The sequence below is a fragment of the Triturus cristatus genome, chromosome 7 (genome assembly GCF_964204655.1).
Source record: "Triturus cristatus chromosome 7, aTriCri1.1, whole genome shotgun sequence".
In the NCBI taxonomy this organism is placed as follows: Eukaryota; Metazoa; Chordata; class Amphibia; order Caudata; family Salamandridae; genus Triturus; species Triturus cristatus.
Genome location: NC_140590.1, coordinates 1367310176 through 1367328964, shown reverse-complemented (window position 1 = coordinate 1367328964; position 18789 = coordinate 1367310176).

Below are 18789 nucleotides of genomic sequence, written 5' to 3'. Positions count from 1 at the left end.
ACTCCCCTTTGGGGGCTTATGATTTTGGCTGTCTGCCCTCATGGGGGGGGCAGATTTCGCCATTTTTAGGTCGAGCAGTCGAGACCTCTTGTATATACTTTAGTATATACGTATATGTTTATATGGTTTGTGATCAACTGACTCTATTTAACTTTCTTGATAGAAAACGACCAGCAGAGGTCAGTAAAATACCAGAATCACTTCAGCATTCTCTAGTTTTCAGTCCATAGAAATTGTCTTCCACGAGCACCCATAGACAATAATATTTTTTTTAAATCTTGTATTTTCAGTGATATGACCATCGAAGGCCCAGATTTTATATTAAAAACAGAGCTTTGGACTATACCATTTCCCGCTGAAAAGCAATATTTCTCCCCGTGTGTTCCAATACTTGGCGTGTCACGCAGTTTGGTGCTTGCTTTCCCTCCATGTCAAAGAACAGCAGATGTTTCAGGGCGCAGGCTAACATGCTGCATAGCTAAGTACAATAAGGTCCCAAAGGCAAGACCGATTGCATTGCAAATGCTTGTTTAATGTAGGGCCCACTAGGCCACCAGGGAGTTATTTGTGGAGAGTGACCCCTTGGGCAAGGGTCACTCTCCTTTGGGGTCAATATTTGTGGCTGTGTCTGCCCCGCAGGGGGCCAGATCGCCATGTTTTTTAAAAAATTGGGCCCACTAGACCACCAGGGATTTTTTTGTAGGGCGTGGCCCCTTGGGCAAGGGTTGCTCCCATTTGGTGAGCATTAATTTGGCCGTTTCTGCCACCCCGAGGGGCAGATCAGCTGATTTGTTTATTTGTAGGGCCACTAGGCCACCTGGGTTTTTTTTTTAATGTTGGGGAGTGGCCCCTTGGACAAAGGTCGCTCCCCTATATGGGAGGATGATTGTGGTCATTTCTACCCTCTTTGGGTCGCAGAATAGCAGTATGTTTTTAGGCCCATCTGCCCTCAAGGGGGGCAGAATCCACTAGACACCTATTTTTTTTTTATTTATGTGTTTGGGAGTGGCCTCAAGGGCAAGGGTTGCTCCCCTTTTATGGGGGTGAATATTTTATTTATACTCTTAGGCCCACCTACCCCTCAGCTTGGCTGGTGGATTGTGTGTGGACTGGTGCATTATTTGCATATGTGATTGTAATGTTTTTTCTCCTATTTATTCTAGTGTAAAGCTTTTGATTCCTGTTTGCGATTTCGACAGTGGTGTTCTGCAGTTTTGCACAGTTGCATTTTTTTGGTAAGAAAAACATTTTTGTTGTATTTTCTCCAAATGAGTATTTTTGTCATGTATGAATGAATTTTTTTGTAAGTGGTGTCATAATGGCAGCTTATTTAGTTAGTGTTTTGTGCATGGAATTCTTTGCGATGTGTTTTGCATTTTCTTATGTGTAATTTTCTTTTCTCTTTCTTTTTTAGTGGGATATTATTGATCCATACTGTGTCTGTGCGGAGTAGGTGGTGGTGAATTTAGCTGCTTCTGGCAAGCGAGTGGTATCGTTTTGGAGTATATAGGTATTTCTGATAAAGGTGCATTTTGTTTATTACTTATTTTACAAAGTGTTTGTTGTTGTTGACTTGTTTCCCAAGTTACTTTTATCAGTAAGCAGTATGGCTAGCCGTAGCATGACTGCTCAGCAGGTGGTTGGTATGCTTCTTGAATCTTCCTCTGAGCAGGGTTATGAAACTGGCAGTGTTTCTGAGGGAGAGGAGGGAGGGGAAGATTCAGGCAGTGAGTTTTCTCTCCACATGGAATCATTGGATGATGAAGGTACTCTCAGTTCAGATGAAGCTACACTCAGTGCGGATGAAGTGCCTGTTTTAGAGGAGGATACTGCTGTGCCAATGGTGCAAGAGGCATCTGGATTGCAGCCTGAGGCTGCAAGGCTTCCTACTGGAAGTGCTGGGCTCTGGGTGGATCCAAACATGGTCAGCTGGTGTTGCCTGCCTTTAGTGGTGATGCAGGGTGTAGAGTGGATTGTGAACATTTTTTGCCTATACAGTTTTATCAGTTGTTTATGGATGATGTATTTTTGGGTGAGATTGTTGAGCAGACTAAGTTGTATGCTGAACAGTTTTTGAGGGACAACAGTGACAAACTTAGGCCCCACTCTAGAGCTACCCGGTGGACTCCCACAAATTTGGAAGAGATGAAGAAGTTTTTGGGTTTGACTTTATTGATGGGTTTGATAAGGAAGCCGTCCATGGCTTCATATTGGTCTACCAGTCCCTTGATGGCAACAGCCATATTTCCTGCAGTTATGACTCGTGATCAGTATTTAATGTTGCTACGGATGCTGCATTTTGTTGATAATTCTTTGGCGTTGCCACGAGATCACCCTGAATGTGACCATCTTTTTAAGATTTGGCCTGTTCTTGATCACTTTGTAGATCAATTTTCAGAGATCTATACTCCAGGGAAAGAAATATCTATTGATGAGTCTTTGGTCTTGTTCAAGGGCCGTTTGGTTTTTAGGCAGTACATCCCTAGCAAAAGGGCACACTATGGAATTAAGCTGTATATGTTACCTGAGAGTAGGGCAGGATATGTTTTTAATTTCCGTGTGTACACTGGTAGGGATTCCACTATTGACCCCCCTGGTTGTCCGTCCACTTTTGCAGTTTCTAAGAAAATGATGTGGGATCTTGCTAGAGAACTGTTTAACAGAGGCCACCATTTGCAACTTCTATACTGCTGTGCAATTGTTTAAGGAATTGTTCAAAGTGGACACTTTTGCTTGTGGCACAATCCGCTCCAGCCGTAAAGGTTATCCAAAAGAGCTTGTTTGCAGAAAACTTCAGAGGGGACAGTGCAGTTCCTTGCGTAGTGATGAACTACTAGCGGTGAAATTTGTGGATAGGAGGGATGTGTACATGCTGACTACCATCCATGATGAGAGTACTTCACCTGTGGCTGTTTGGGGTCAGAATTCTGAAGTGCGCAAACCTGTGTCCATTTTAGACTACAATAAGTACATGGGTGGTGTTGATAGAGTAGATCAGAGGTAGAAACCTTACACTGCTATTCGTAAGGCTTACGTTTGATATAAGAAGTTGGCCATCCATCTCTTTAATTTAGCAACTTTCAATGCTTTTGTTGTGTTCAAGGAGTGTTCTCCTGCATCAAAGTTGACTTTTGTTCAGTTTCAGCAATCTGTGATAGGCAGCCTTGTTGTTGTGAAACAGGCAAGTGTTCCTAGAGTTGGAGTGGTGGAGGATGTGGCTCGATTGAAAGATCGCCACTTTCCTGATTTCATTCCTCCCACATCCTCAAAAGACTTTCCCACTAAGAGATGTAGAGTCAGTTGGCGAAGAGGTACGCAGAAGGAGACTCGTATGTACTGCCCCGAGTGTCCTTCTAACCCTGGGCTGTGTGTCCCTGCTTTTGACTGGGGGAGAATGTTTGCATTGTCAGCATTCCGTCCATCATTTGTTTGCTGTAACACTTTTCGCCCTAAGTGGGATGGGTATGCCCAGACGTAGGTCCCTTGTTCACTGTGCCACTGGATTCAAGCTAGCCTGGCTGAAGAAGGGTGACATACCCTGAAACCGGTCCCAGGATGCTTGTTTCCGGTCCAGGCTGGACCTGGACTGGCAGTTCGGTCTGGACTGTTCCCGTGGGGCACAGGGTCAAGACGGATTTGCATATGGCTGGGTCCAAACTGGGGTGGCGTAGTGGGCAAAAGAACGATGGATTGAACCCAGATCTTTTGACTGGGGGAGAATGTTTGCATTGTCAGCATTCCGTCCATCATTTGTTTGCTGTAACACTTTTCGCCCTAAGTGGGATGGGTATGCCCAGACGCGGGTCCCTTGCTTACTGTGCCACTGGATTCAAGCTAGCCTGGCTGAAGAAGGGTGACATACCCTGAAACCGGTCCCAGGATGCTTGTTTCCGGTCCAGGGAGGACCTGGCCTGGCAGTTCGGTCTGGACTGTTCCCGTGGGGCACAGGGTCAAGACTGATTTGCATATGGCTGGGTCTAAACTGGGGTGTCTTAGTGGGCAAAAGAATGATGGATTTAACCCAGATCTTTTGACTGGGGGAGAATGTTTGCATTGTCAGCATTCCGTCCATCATTTGTTTGCTGTAACGCTTGCTTGTTTTAGAGCGTACCACCGCAAAATATTTTGTGGGAGCATCCATGAGTGGTAAAGTGAACTGCCCGGTCTGTATTCTTTAAAAAATGTGATTCTGTTTCAAGGTTGGCATTAGTGCAATGTATTTAGTTTCACATTTTGTGTTAGTAGATTTGTATCTATTTGCAATGTGATTGTGTTTTTATTTTTGTCTACAAACAATTCTAAATGTGATGGCGGTGTGTGTAGGCTGGCGCTTGGCTGGTGGTGTGCATGGACTGGTGCCTGGCTGGCGGTGTGTGTGGACTGGCGCTTGGCTGGTGGTGTGCGTGGACTGGTGCTTGGCTGGCGGTGTGCATGGATTGGCGATTGGCTGGCGGTGTGCCGGGACTGGCGCTTGACTGGTGGTGTGTGTGGACTGGCGCTTGGCTGGCAGTGTGCGTGGATTGGCACTTGGCTGGCAGTGTGCGTGGATTGGTGCTTGGCTGGCGGTGTGCGTGGATTGGTGCTTGGCTGGCGGTGTGCATGGACTGGTGTTTGGCTAGCGGTGTGCTTGGACTGGTGCTCGGCTGGCGGTGTGTGAGTAGTGACTTGCTGCTGGTCACTACACACACTGCTAGCTGAGTGCCACTCCACACAATCCATCAGCTTGTGTGGTTGCTGTGTCAGGAATGTGGGCGTGTGAAAGTGATGGGCCCTTGAATGGCGCTGTCTGCTGGTGTGAGTGTTGTAATGTGATGGGCCCGCGGCTGGCGGTGTGAATGGTTTTGTATGTGTCACACGTATGAAAGGTGTATGAATGGCCTGTAAAGAGGTTGGTGCCTTGTCGTGGCTTTACAGCTCACAAGCTGTGAGTCAATGGTTCAGTTTCTCGCCCTTTCAATTATTAACAGTGCATTTCATTTTTGTGAAATCACTTGCTAATACAATTGTATATACTGAACCATCACTCACCCTTGTGCCAAATCCAACCAGTATGTGTGTGTGCTTGAGGATTAGATGACTGTGCAGTAATATTTGTCTTTCTGAAGCAGGGTGTACCTTGTCCCTTTGTGTGAATTTTGTAATGTGTTGTTTTTGTGCCTGGTGGTGTGAATGGTCTTGTGTGTATCACGTATGAAAGGTGTGTGAATGGCCTGTAAAGCGGTTGGTGCCTTACCGTGGCTTTAAAGCTCACGAGCTGCGAGTCACTGGTTCGGTTTTTTGTCCCATTAATTATTGACAGTGCATTTCATTTTTGTGAAATCTCTTGTTAATAAAACTTTATATACTGAACCATCACTTGCCCTCATGCCAAATCCAACCAGTATGTGTGTGTGTTTGAGGAATAGATGGCTGTGCAGGAATCTTTGTATTTTTAGTCTCTCTGCCAAGGTGTACATTCCATCTAAGAATAACCTACCAACTGTAGATATTGTCGTAAACACTTGGGAGTTCATGGTGATGTCTCTCTTGTGAATTCCAACAGGTTATTTTATCCACAATGTCCTGCAAACTTCAAAATGTCTGTCACATTTTCCTTGCAATATTGTACCGAAATTCTCACGCTGTAGAAATAAACAACAACTTAGGTGGTCACCTGTGTATTTGGCCCCGTGCTCGGCGGCCATTTAGGGAAACATACCAAACCCACACATTTTTGAAAAGTAGGCACCGGGGGCTTTCAGGGAGGTATGGCTTGCGTTGATCCCCCAACGTTTCCTTACCCAGAATCCCCTGCAAACCTCAATTTTAGCTGAAGAAATCACTTTTTTCACACATTTTTGTGTGGGAAAGTTGTGGCATCACTGGGCTCACACAAATTTCCCACCACCCAGCGTTCCCCCAGGTCTCCCGGTGAAAATGGTGCCTCACTTGTGTGGGAGGCCCAAGTACCTGCGACAGGCAAGGGCCCAAAACGTAGTGAGGCGTCATCAAATTTGCCTATCTCAAAACCACCTGGTTTTTCAAGGGGGGTCACCTTGGTTTTTGGCCCCGTGCTTGGCGGCCATCTAGGGAAACCTACCAAACCCAAACATTTCTGAAAAGAACACACCCGGGGGCATCCAGGGAGGTATGGCTTGCGTGGATCCCCCGACGTTTCCTTACCCAGAATCCCCTGAAAACCTCAATTTTAGCTGAAAAAATAACTTTTTTCACACATTTTTGTGTGAGAAAGTTGTGGCATCACCGGGCTCACACAAATTTCCCACCACCCAGCATACCCCCAGGTCGCCCGGTAAAAATGGTGCCTCACTTGTGTGGGAGGTCCAAGTACCCGCGACAGGCAAGGGCCCAAAACGTGGTGAGGCAACATCAAATTTGCCTATCTCAAAACCACCTGGTTTTGCAAGGGGGGTCACCTGGGTTTTTGGCCCCGTGCTCGGCGGCCATCTAGGAAAACGTACCAAATCCACACAATTCTGAAAAGTAGACACCCGGGGGTTTCCAGGGAGGTATGGCTTGCGTGGATCCCCCAACGTTTCCTTACCCAGGATCCCCTGCAAACCTCAATTTTAGCAACAAAAAAATCACTTTTTTCTCACATTTTTGTGTAGTAAAGTTGCAGCATCACCGGGCTCACACAAATTTCCCACCACCCAGTGTTCCCCCAGGTCTCCCAGTAAAAATGGTGCCTCACTTGTGTGGGAGGCCCAAGTACCCGCGACAGGCAAGGGCCCAAAACTTAGTGAGGCAACATCAACATTGCCTGTCTAAAAATGTTTTGGGCTTTTGCCTGTCGCGGGTACTTGGGCCTCCCACACAAGTGAGGCACCATTTTTACCAGGAGACTTGGAGGAACGCTGGGTGGTGGGAAATTTGTGTGAGCCCGGTGATGCCACAACTTTCCCACACAAAGATGTGTGAAAAAAGTGATTTTTTCAGCTAAAATTGAGGTTAGCAGGGGATTCTGGGTAAGGAAATGTTGGGGGATCCACGCAAGCCATACCTCCCTGGAAGCCCCCGGGTGTCTAGTTTTCAGAAATGTGTGGGTTTGGTAGGTTTCCCTAGATTTCCGCCAAGCACCGGGCCAAAAACCCAGGTGACCCCCCCTTGTAAAACCAGGTGGTTTTGAGATAGGCAATTTTGATGTTGCTTCACTACGTTTTGGGCCCTTGCCTGTCACGGGTACTTGGGCCTCCCACACAAGTGAGGCACCATTTGTACCGGGAGACCTGGGTTAACGCTGGGTGGTGGGAAATTTGTGTGAGCCCGGTGATGCCACAACTTTCCCACACAAAAATGTGAGAAAAAAGTGATTTTTTTCAGCTAAAACTGAGGTTTGCAGGGGATTCTGGGTAAGGAAACATTGGGGGATCCATGCAAGCCATACCTCCCTGGAAGCCCTTGGGTGTCTAGTTTTCAGAAATATATGGGTTTGGTAGGTTTCCCTAGATGGCCGCTGAGCACGGGGACAAAAACCCAGGTGACCCCCCTTGCAAAACCAGGTGGTTTTGAGACAGGCAATTTTGATGTCTCCTCACTACGTTTTGGGCCCTTGCCTGTCGCGGGTACTTGGGCCTCCAACACAAGTGAGGCACCATTTTTACCGGGAGACCTGGAGGAACGCTGGGTGGTGGGAAATTTGTGTGAGCCCGGTGATACCACAACTTTCCCACACGAAAATGTGTGAAAAAAGTGATTTTTTCAGCTAAAATCGAGGTTTGCAGGGGATTCTGGGTAAGGAAACGTTGGGGGATCCATGCAAGCTATACCTCCCTGGAAGCCCCCGTGTGTCTATTTTTCAGAAATGTGTGAGTTTGGTAAGTTTCCCTAGGTGCCGGCAGAGCTAGGGTTCACAAACTACAGCTAGGCACTTTGCCAAAAAAGGGTCATTTTTCACTGAGCTGTGACCACGTTGCGTTTTGTGCCATTTCCTGTCGCGGGCACTAGGCCGACCCACACAAGTGAGGTATCATTTTTCTAGTAAGACTTTGGGGAACGTGGGGTGGGTAGAAATGTGTGGATCCATGCAGATTCCAGAACTTTCCACCACAGAAATGTGGGGAAAATGTGTTTTTTTTGACAATTTTTAGGATTGCAAGGGATTCTGGGTAACAGAACTTGGTGGGAGGCAGCTAAGTCACCCCATCCTGGATTTCCCTGGGTGTCTATTTTTCGAAAATGTATAGGTTTGCTAGGTTTTCCTAGGTGCCGGCAGACCTATGGTTCAAAAACTACAGCTAGGTGCTTTGCCAAAAAAGGGTCATTTTTCACTGCGAAATTGAGGTGTGACCACGATGCGTTTTGGACCGTTTCCTGTTGCGGGACCTAGGCCGACCCACACAAGTGAGGTACCATTTTTATTGTAAGACTCTGGGGAACACGGGGTGGGTGGAAATTTGTGGATCCACGCAGATTCCAGAACTTTCCACCACAGAAATGTGGGGGAAATGTGTTTTTTTGGACAATTTTTTAGGTTTGCAAAGGATTCTGGGTAACAGAACTTGGTGGGAGGCAGCTAAGTCCCCCCATCCTGGATTGCCCTGCGTGTCTATTTTTTAAAAATGTATAGGTTTGCTAGGTTTGCCTAAGTGCCGGCTGACCTATTGTTAAAAAACTACAGCTAGGCACTTTGCCAAAAAAGGGTCATTTTTCACTGCGAAATTGAGGTGTGAACACGTTGCGTTTTGGACCGTTTCCTGTCGCGGGAATTAGGCTGACCCACACAAGTGAGGTACAATTTTTCTTATAAGACTTTGGGGAATGCGGGTTGGGTGGAAATTTGTGGATCCACGCAGATTCCAGAACTTTCCACCACAGAAATGTGGGGAAAATGTGGGTTTTTTGACAATTTTTTAGGTTTGCAAGGGATTCTGGGTAACAGACCCTGGCGGGAGGCTGTCAAGTCACCTCATCCTGGATTCCCCTGAGTGTCTAGTTTTAAAAAATGTATAGGTTTGCTAGGTTTCCCTAGGTGCCGGAAGAGCTAGGGTTCACAAACTATAGCTAGGCACTTTGCCAAAAAAGGGTCATTTCTCACTGCAAAATTGAGATGTGACCATGTTGCGTTTTGTGCCATTTCCTGTCGCGGGCACTAGGCCGACCCGCACAAGTGAGGTATAATTTTTTTCGTAAGACTTTAGGGAACGCGGGGTGGGTGGAAATTTGTGGATCCATGCAGATTCCAGAACTTTCCACCACAGAAATGTGAGGAAAATGTGGTTATTTTGACAATTTTTTAGGTTTGCCAGGGATTCTGGATAACAGAACCTGGTGGGAGGCAGCTAAGTCACCCCATCCTGGATTCCCCTGGGTGTCTACTTTTCAAAAATGTATAGGTTTGCTGGTTTCCCTGGGTGCCGGCAGAGCTAGGGTTCACAAACTACAGCTAGGCACTTTGCCAAAAAAGGGTCATTTTTCACTGCAAAATTGAGGTGTGACCACGTTGCGTTTTATGCCATTTCCTGTTGCGGGCACTAGGCCGACCCGCACAAGTGAGGTATCATTTTTCTTGTAAGACTTTGGGGAACGCGGTGTGGCTGGAAATGTGTGGATCCACGCAGATTCCAGAACTATCCACCACAGAAATATGGGCAAAATTTATTTTTGACAATTGTTTAGGTTTGCAAGGGATTCTGGGTAACAAACCCTGGTGGGAGGCAGTCAAGTCACCCCATCCTGGATTCCCCTGGGTGTCTAGTTTTCAAAAATGTATAGGTTTGCTAGGTTTCCTAAGGTGCCCGCAGAGCTAGGGTTCAAAAACTACAGCTAAGCACTTTGCCAAAAAAGGGTCATTTTTCACTGCGAAATTGAGGTGTGACCATGTTGCGTTTTACGCCGTTTCCTGACGCGGACTCTAGGCCGACCTGCACAAGTGAGGTACCATTTTTCGTGTAAGACTTTGGGAAACGCGGGGTGGGTGGAAATTTGTGGATCCACGCAGATTCCAGAACTTTCCACCACAGAAATGTGGGGAAATTGTTGTTTTTTGGACAATTATTTAGGTTTGCGAGGGATTCTAGGTAACAGACCCTGGTGGAGGCAGTCAAGTCACCCCATCCTGGATTCCCTTGGGTGTCTAGTTTTCAAAAATGTATACGTTTGGTAGGTTTCCCTAGGTGCCAGCAGAGCTAGGGTTCAAAAACTACAGCTAGGCACTTTGCCAAAAAAGGGTAATTTTTCACTGCGAAATTGAGGTGTGACCACGTTGCGTTTTGCGCCATTTCCTGTCGCGGACACTAGGCCGACCCACACAAGTGAGGTACCATTTTTCTCACAAGACTTTGGGGAACGCGGGGTGGGTGGAAAATTGTAGATCCACGCAGATTCCAGACCTTTCCACCACAGAAATGTGGGGATAATGTGGGTTTTTTGACAATTTTTTAGGTTTGCAAGGGATTCTGGGTAACAAAACCTGGTGGGAGGCAGTCAAGTCTCCCCATCCTGGATTTCCCTGGGTGTCTAGTTTTCAAAAAACGTATAGGTTTGCTAGGTTTCCCTAGGTGCCGGCAGAGCTAAGGTTAAAAAACTACATCTAGGCACTTTGCCAAAAAAGGGTCATGTTACCCTGCGAAATTGAGGTGTGACAACGTTGCGTTTTGCACCGTTTCCAGTCGCGGGCACTAGGCCGACTCACACAAGTGAGGTAACATTTTTCTCGGAAGACTTTGAGGAACGTGGGGTGGGTGGAAATTTGTGCATCCACACAGATTCCAGAACTTTCCACCACAGAAATGTGGGGTAATGTGTTTTTTTGGACAATTTTTCATGTTTGCAAGGGATTCTGGGTAACAGAACCTGGTGGGAGGCAGCTAAGTCACCCCATCCTGGATTCCCCTGCGTGTCTAGTTTTAAAAAATGTATAGGTTTGCTAGGTTTCCCTAGGTCCCGGCAGACCTATGGTTCAAAAACTACAGCTAGGCACTTTGCCAAAAAAGGGTCATTCTTCACTGCGAAATTGAGGTGTGACCACGTTGCGTTTTGCGCCGTTTCCTGTCGTGGACACTAGGCCGACCCACACAAGTGAGGTACCATTTTTCTCCTAAGACTTTGGGGAATGCGGGGTGGGTGGAAATTTGTTGATCCATGCAGATTCCAGAACTTTCCACCACAGAAATGTGGGGAAAATGTGATTTTCTTGACAATTTTTTAGGTTTGCAAGGGATTCTGGGTAACAGAACCTGGTGGGAGGCAGTCAAGTCACCCCATCCTGGATTCCCCTGGGTATCTAGTTTTCAAAAATGTATAGGTTTGCTATGTTTCCCTAGGTGCCGGCAGAGCAAGTGTTAAAAAACTACAGCTAGACACTTCGCAAAAAAGGGTAAATTTTCATTGTGAAACTGTGGTGTGTTCACGTTGGGTTTTGAGCCATTTCCTGTCGTGGGCACTCTGCCTACCCACACAAGTGAGGTACCATTTTTATCGGGAGACTTAGGGTAATTCAGATTTGTAAAGCAACTGTTATCACCTATTGATTTTTAATGCATTTCTGCCTTCCAAATGAAAGACATTGTGTAAAAAAGAAGTCATTTTGAAAAATGACTGATAATTCTCATGCTAGTATGAGTATTCCCAATTTCGAAAGTGTGCAAATATGTACTGTTTCTAAACTCTATAATTTGTTCCCATTTCAGAAATACATAGGTGTCTTTCATACCGATTTTTCCATGTATAGATGTTTCCACAATAATTGGTATATACCCGAAACATAATAAAAAAACATTGCAAATTGCTGCTCAGTTTTTGACTCTGGGTTCGACAGGTTCTTGATGAACCTACAAGTCCTATATATCCGCACAACCAGGAAGGTCCAGCGGATGTAACGGTATATTGCTTTTAAAGAGCTGTCATAATTAGAAGAAGTTACAGGTGAAAACGTTGACACAAAAGGCTGTTTTTTTAACTAATTTTCAATTTTTCCTATATTTAACTGTTAGTTTCTATAAAGAAACCTTGATGGATCTACACAAGTGACCCCTTGCTGAATTCAAAATTGTATCTACCTTTCTAAAATGTATAGCTTTCCAGGATCCATTATTGCTTTCATACCCATTTCTACCATTAACTGGAAGGAGGTTGAAAGCACAAAAAATAGCAAAAATAGGCTATGTCCCAGAAAAATGCCAAACTGTGTAAAAAATGTTGGTTTTCTGACAAAAGTCTGTCATTCCCTAAAAGCTGGGGAAATGGTGATTTCAGACCCATAAACCCTTTTTTGATACCATTTGCAGAGAAAAACCCAGGCGCTTTCATTTGCAGCCCGTTTTTCCAATTTTTCCCCCCCAAAAAAAACCTTCCCCCCTGATTCTAGGCCGATTGCGGCAAGAGTCACACTTAGTGAGGGTCCCAGGGAAGAAGGTGAGGGTAGGTTGCAGGGCTAATTAAACAGCAGTCCACAAATGGAGGTTTGGCCACTACTCAGGAAGTTCACCCAAGGTATTTGAGAGCAGTCTAGCACCAGCCCCGTTCTGCATAGCACGGGGGAGTCGTGTAGTCTCTTGACCAGCTTTTGATCACTCTTGGATGAGTTTTTTAGCTCAGTCACTGTCACCACCCAGACCTGGTCCAGGCAATACTACCTGGCATCACAAAGGCGGCGTCGAGGTCGGTGAGGAGAGGGCAGTTGGTCCTCCTACTATGCGCACAGAAGGAACAATTGATAAATGGGTGATGAAGCAGGGGAGCCTTTTGGAAGAAGGAGGTACCCCATCAAACACACGTTGATCAAAGTAGCACCCAGGCAATCCGGGCACCATGGAACAAGAATCAGCTCCTCTGCACCTCCCTGGAAATGAGGCACAACGTCTGGTGCGCATTGGTATGAGTTGCACCAGACAGTTCCGGTCACACAAAAAGAAGAGTCACAAACTTAGTGCCTCCCTGGAAATGAAGCACAAAGTCTGGTGTACATTGATACGGGTCGCACCAGACAATTCCTGTCATACACAGGGGCGCAGGTTCAGCTGTACCACACGAGGCAAAATGAGGCATTAATGCAGTAATGCGCTCTCCTCCGAGGGTTGCAACCTGTTAATCGTACACCACATCCAATGGGCATGCAGTCGCTGTGTCGCATGAGAGAGATGCAGCACTATCGATGAAGCGGGCCACCTGAGGTCCTGCAACAAGTTAATCCGCTCAACAGCAAGATGTTTATTCATGTTGAGGCCCCACAGTGCAGGGGCCACACTTCTTAGATGTGGGCTGTACTTTTGGGGCTCTGAATAGGCAATCTGGTTTCCAGGCACAATACTCACATCGCGCTACCAGTTGGGACCCCCACAAGAGAACAGGGGGCAAGCCAACAAGCCCTTAGAGAGAATACCTCAGGGTGAAATACAGCAGCAGGTAGTTAGCCCAGGCCGGCCACTATTCGGAAAGGGTGCACTGTCCCTTCCAATGGCAGTAATCCTCCTTGTGTACAACAGGTTCCTCTGGCAGTGTGCACCACACAGTTTCAGGATATCTGGCCCCACATCCCCACAAGTGTATCCATCCCTGCTGAAGTATGGCACCATTAGTTATACTGCAATAGGGGTGGTTCAGAACCACAGAATCTCAGTCCTGTCTGTCATGGGGCCATCAAATTCATATATTAATCTTTAGTGGGGCCATGATCTGGCTTCCCAGGGCCAAGTGTCAAAACCTCTGCCTCTAATCCATTCAGGCCCTCAAATGGCAGAGGTCTGTTGTTCCAGTTGCATGTCCAATGTTTATAGCTGTCTCTTGGGAATACACAGATGTACTCCCCCAGCCTCCAGTGTGTACTGGAGTCGAACTAAAAAGGCACACAAAGAGATTTAGAGCAGAGAAATGACAACTTTCTAGAAGTGGCATTTCTAAGCTATTAATGGCAAATCTCTCATTACCACAGGAAGAGGTTTGACACTGTGAATACAATGATAGGAAACATTATGAGGCACTTCCACTGTAATCCACTATTGCAGCATGAAGTAATTTCAACCATTTCCCCATGTTAACCTATGGGAAGAGCCAAGGTAGTGAAAACACACATCGGTATTCTTCACTACCTCGGCAGGGAACACACATGTGTACCTGTCCTGCCTTTCACCTACCACTTGCTTCATCCCTTAAGACTTACCCCAGCTGTGTCCTAGCGGTAGTGAAAGGTCCCCTTCAGGATTTGGCATTGCTTTAGAATCGCCAACCTGAGCTTAAGTGCAAGTATGCACATGGAGGCTTGACACATGTTTAAAAACACATTAGGTGCAAGTTTGCCCACACAGGGCTGCAATGGCAGGCATGAGACATGTTTAAAACCATCAGGTAAGCACCACTTCCTAACATGGGTAGGAATGTCGTGTGCAATCAGTGAAACCCATGAGAAAAAAACAAAACGTTTAGGAAAACACTACCAAAAGAGTGTCAGATCTAACAATGCCCAAGAGAGGACTGTCAGAGTTGATGACCAGACATCTTGTGCCACTAACCACTGTCTTACTTGAGAAGCTACGTCTGGCAGTGAGTTCAAAACTTCTGAGGTCAGCTTTGGTCTTCTCTGCAGGGGTAGGAACACATGGCCTACATCTGTTTTGAAATAGGTCTATGGGATAGGCAAGAGTTTTTGTGGATTAGTAAACGTTTGTGATCATGAACCACTTTGCATGCCTCTTGAACTTAAAGAAGAGTCTTAGGGAGTGGAGAACAAGATATGAGCCAGTCATGTTAATAAGGGAATATTTGAATCCATCCATTATGAACAACTCCTACTAACAGTGGCAGCACCTTTGTGAATACCTTAGGTGACAACGAGACAAAAAGATAGTACCTAAAATTGGTATTTTTTATCTTTTACACAGTATTACAGAAACATGTAAACTTTGGATGACTGGGTACATGGAGAAAAGTATTCAACAGGACAAGTGATGTCAGTAAATCTCCTTCATTGATGTATGGCAGAATTTCTTGGAGCACCATCATTTTAAATTTTACAGGAGAGATGTAAGAATTCACATTCTTGAAATCCAGAGCAGCCTGTCCTTCCCTGATCATTTATTCGCCAATATACAATATAATTAACTCCTTTTCTTCTTTGATGAGCCGGTACAGGCACAATCACTTCTTTCAAGACCAGTTTTTGGACCCCCGGATTTGCCAGGAGTGGGGTTATGCAGAAAAAAATCTAGCAGAAGGGAGATAAAAGCAATTTGAAACCCATTGTCTATTATCTAGACAACTCATTGATCTATTATAAGTATCTTCAATACCTTTGCAAAATGAGAGATTCAAACTCTCAAAACCTGTCCATGTAATCATAGACCTTGCTTAGAGATTGTGCTGGGCTCCCACATTGTTGTGAATAGGACTTATCTGAGGAAGTGTCTTCCCTGGCCACGTCCCATTCCCCAAAAGAGGTGATTTGATTTGATTTACCTTGAAAGGCTGGGATAAAATCTCTTTCGTTACTAAATAATCTGCCCATTAAGTCCTACTTGGAGCCATCAGTTTCCTGTCCGTTATAATGATTTAATAATTTCTTCTAGTTGGGTTCGGAACACCTTTGTGCCTTAGAAATCGATCTTGTCCAGGAGCTTTTTTTGGGCAACATCCACCTTCCAAGATCTTAGCCAGATCTGATGACTCGCTGCTATAGAAGATCCAGCAGTGGAAGCAGCAGTACTCAAAGAGTCAAATGAAATGTCTGATAGAAGCCACACTTGCAGCTCCATTAAAGCCAGTGTTGGAGTTAGATCAGTCACCTGTTTCATCTATTCCACTAAACTTTAAAAGCCTTTAATGAGCAACTGGATTATGCAAGATTAATTATGTTCTTTGTAATTGCAAAGTGAGATGCTGCATATATTCACGACATTTCCAGTATGACTGTTTTGTCCACAGGAGCTGCTGGTGTGGCTTCGTCAGAGATTATTGTGCCTTGTATAGCTGAGCCTGCCACCAAAGAGGCCACTTTCACTGTGGATGGGAATCCAACAGTGAAATTCTGGATAGGTATCTTGTTGAAAGAAATCTTGGGAAAGAATGTTTATCCATTAATCTCCATTCCGTCTCCATCACTTTCTTAATGTGTGTGTGCAAAGTGAATGTGTTGGTTTCTTTCTTTTTATATTGTAAAGTCATGCTTTTCCTTCACTTAGGAGGACTCTGGGAAAGCCATATTTTCTCCATTGTGTTGTAGAACCTCTCTCAGTTCTGGTCCTTTCACATATCTCTCTCTGACCTCCTTCTCCTCCCCCTCCTGATCATAATATACAGGGACTTCTCAAGGATTCTTTGGGGGGTGGGAGTCTGTCTCTATCTTTAAAGGCAGCAGCCACCGCAATTTGTATAACCTGTTGGATGGCTGCCATGAAAGGGACTTCAGCAGCTTCCCCAGGACCATCCTCAAGTTTGTGGAATTTCTCCTTGCACTTTTTAGACTTGTCCATAACTCTGTACTCAAACACACAAACGAGTTCAAGCTAGAAGCATGGCACTACATATCTTTTATAGTTGCTAGGCAACGAATTGTGATGTGCACACATGAACATCACCATTTATCAGCAACTGTAGGCAGATGCCCAAATTGCGGTGCTCCACGCATGTGAGATGCAAGTGTGAAGAGGAGACCCTGCTGCAAAGAAATGCCAAGCTGGTGTCAAAACTTTTTAGTCTTCAATAGATCAAAAATCTTTTGTACATTTTTTTCACTTAGGAGGACCTTGCACTTTAATCCCTCAGCACCACCTAAAGCAGGCCCTTACATAAATAATAACAATCCACTTACGCAATCTCTGCCGTTGAGTCCACTTGAACAGGACCTCTGAACACAGGCCCGCTGTCCGCTCAGCAGGACTTCTGCCCAATAATATTGAGGCATATTTATTTGAGAACAAATCTTACCTGACAGTTGCTTGGTGATTCTAATCTACATAGAAAAAGGAAAACAGGTGTGATGATACAGGAAGTGCAAGGGTCCAGATTTCTTTTTATGGTAATTAGTAGGAAGAGGCAGTTGGCCATCTTGGTATGATGGGAAACAGTAGTGAAGGTAATTTTTGCTTTGGAGTTTCGGTCCATTAGAGCATTCACTAATCAAGTGATGAATGTAGCAATGAAGATGGATGAAGAGTAAATGGTGAATCCCAATTGGTTTGTCTTGAGCTTACATCTAAATTGCTGGAGAAATGCAGTGGAACAGTAATTTGTGTGACTGTGATGGGTAGACAGAAATGAATACTTGGATGGAATTAATGGAGGAGTAGGGAAGTGGTCGGTTGTCTGAGTGCAAGCTGCACTGGGATGTTTAACAAGTGCAAAGAGAGGGACAGCAAATATGTACAATAGAAAAACAGGGCTAATGTATAGACACTGCATCAGTCGATGGTATGTGTTGGACCTGTCAGCCTCCATCTTTTTGCTTTCTGCCTCCATGTTTTGCAGAATCTTTTTGTTGGTCTTAGGACTCTGAGGGGGATATTCTCAAGGAAAGGCAATACCTGCCGCAAACGCCAGTTAGCGGCAGTTTTTTTATCGCCGCCGCCTAACACTGAAAACTATCGCCATGTTAAGGATGTATTACCAAGCCATCGCTACATGGCGATAGTATCAGGGAACGGCAGTAAAAACTGCCGATAACATCAGCGCAATGGCGATAGGAAATCCGGCGTTGGCGGGCGATAATTACAGATAGGCCCATTAGCGGCAAAAAAACTCATGCTAGTCAGCCCAACCCGAGTTTTGTTTGTCTCTTATGCAAAAAACAGCCTATCAATCAACCTCCATTATAACATAGGCATAAAAAACAATAAACTGCAGAATGGAGCAGACAGGGCCAAGTGCAGCACACATCAACAACCCCTGCAAGCCAGCCAACATCCAGGATGACCAGGATGAGAGCCTTGATGCCTCGCTGAACCTGCGCCTGGAGCCTGGATGCCTCGCTGGACCTGCGCCTGGAGCCTGAATGCCTCTCTGGACCTGCACCTGGAGCCTGGATGCCTCACTGGACCTGTGCCTGGAGCCTGGATGCCTTGCTGGACCTGGTCTGGAGCCTGGATGCCTCGCTGGACTTGTGTCTGGAGCCTGAATGCCTCGATGGACCTGCGTCTGGAGCCTGGATGCCTTGCTGGACTTGCTTCTGGAGCCTGGAGTGGGATGCGGAGGAGCTGTGGAGTTGATGAGCCACAGCGGTAGACAAGGAGGTGCGACGATCGCCCGTACTTGGTGGTGAAGTTTGGCAGGTCTCATAGAGACACATTGCCTACCTGTGTGAGAAGAACGCCTTGCGCACCTTGGAGCTGTCAATAGTAGAGGCGCTCCTGTGCCCCAACGTTGGGAGGTCTGCATCTCATACTATGATCCACCACTACACCGGGGTGCACGGAGGGGATTACCAATGGTGGGTGCCACCTCTCTGCATCACAGGCCGGATGATGTTGGGCTGGTCGGACGCTGTGGAGGGTGAGGCCCCTGAGCTGCCCCGAACTTGTTTGGCACGAGTGCTGGAACTTCACGCCTAAGGGGGCCCTGCTACATCAACTGCATCAGGAGGTTCACCAGTGGACTTGGCAGCAACTGCTGTACTCAGGCTTGTGAAATGCCTCCCGGCTGAGGCTCCTGCTGGCTGAGTCACAGATTTGGAAAGAGTGCAGCAGATTCCGCCACTGTGTCAATGTCCAGGTAAGGAGAAGGTGGACGTGTAGCGCAGTACACCTGGGGGTCAAGTCCCCCAGGCCTAGCACACGTAGATGACACACCCCCAGTGTCGGCTCATCCACTATGGTGGAAGAGCATCGCCACACTGCTTTCAAGCAGTGCAGAGGAGGAATAATC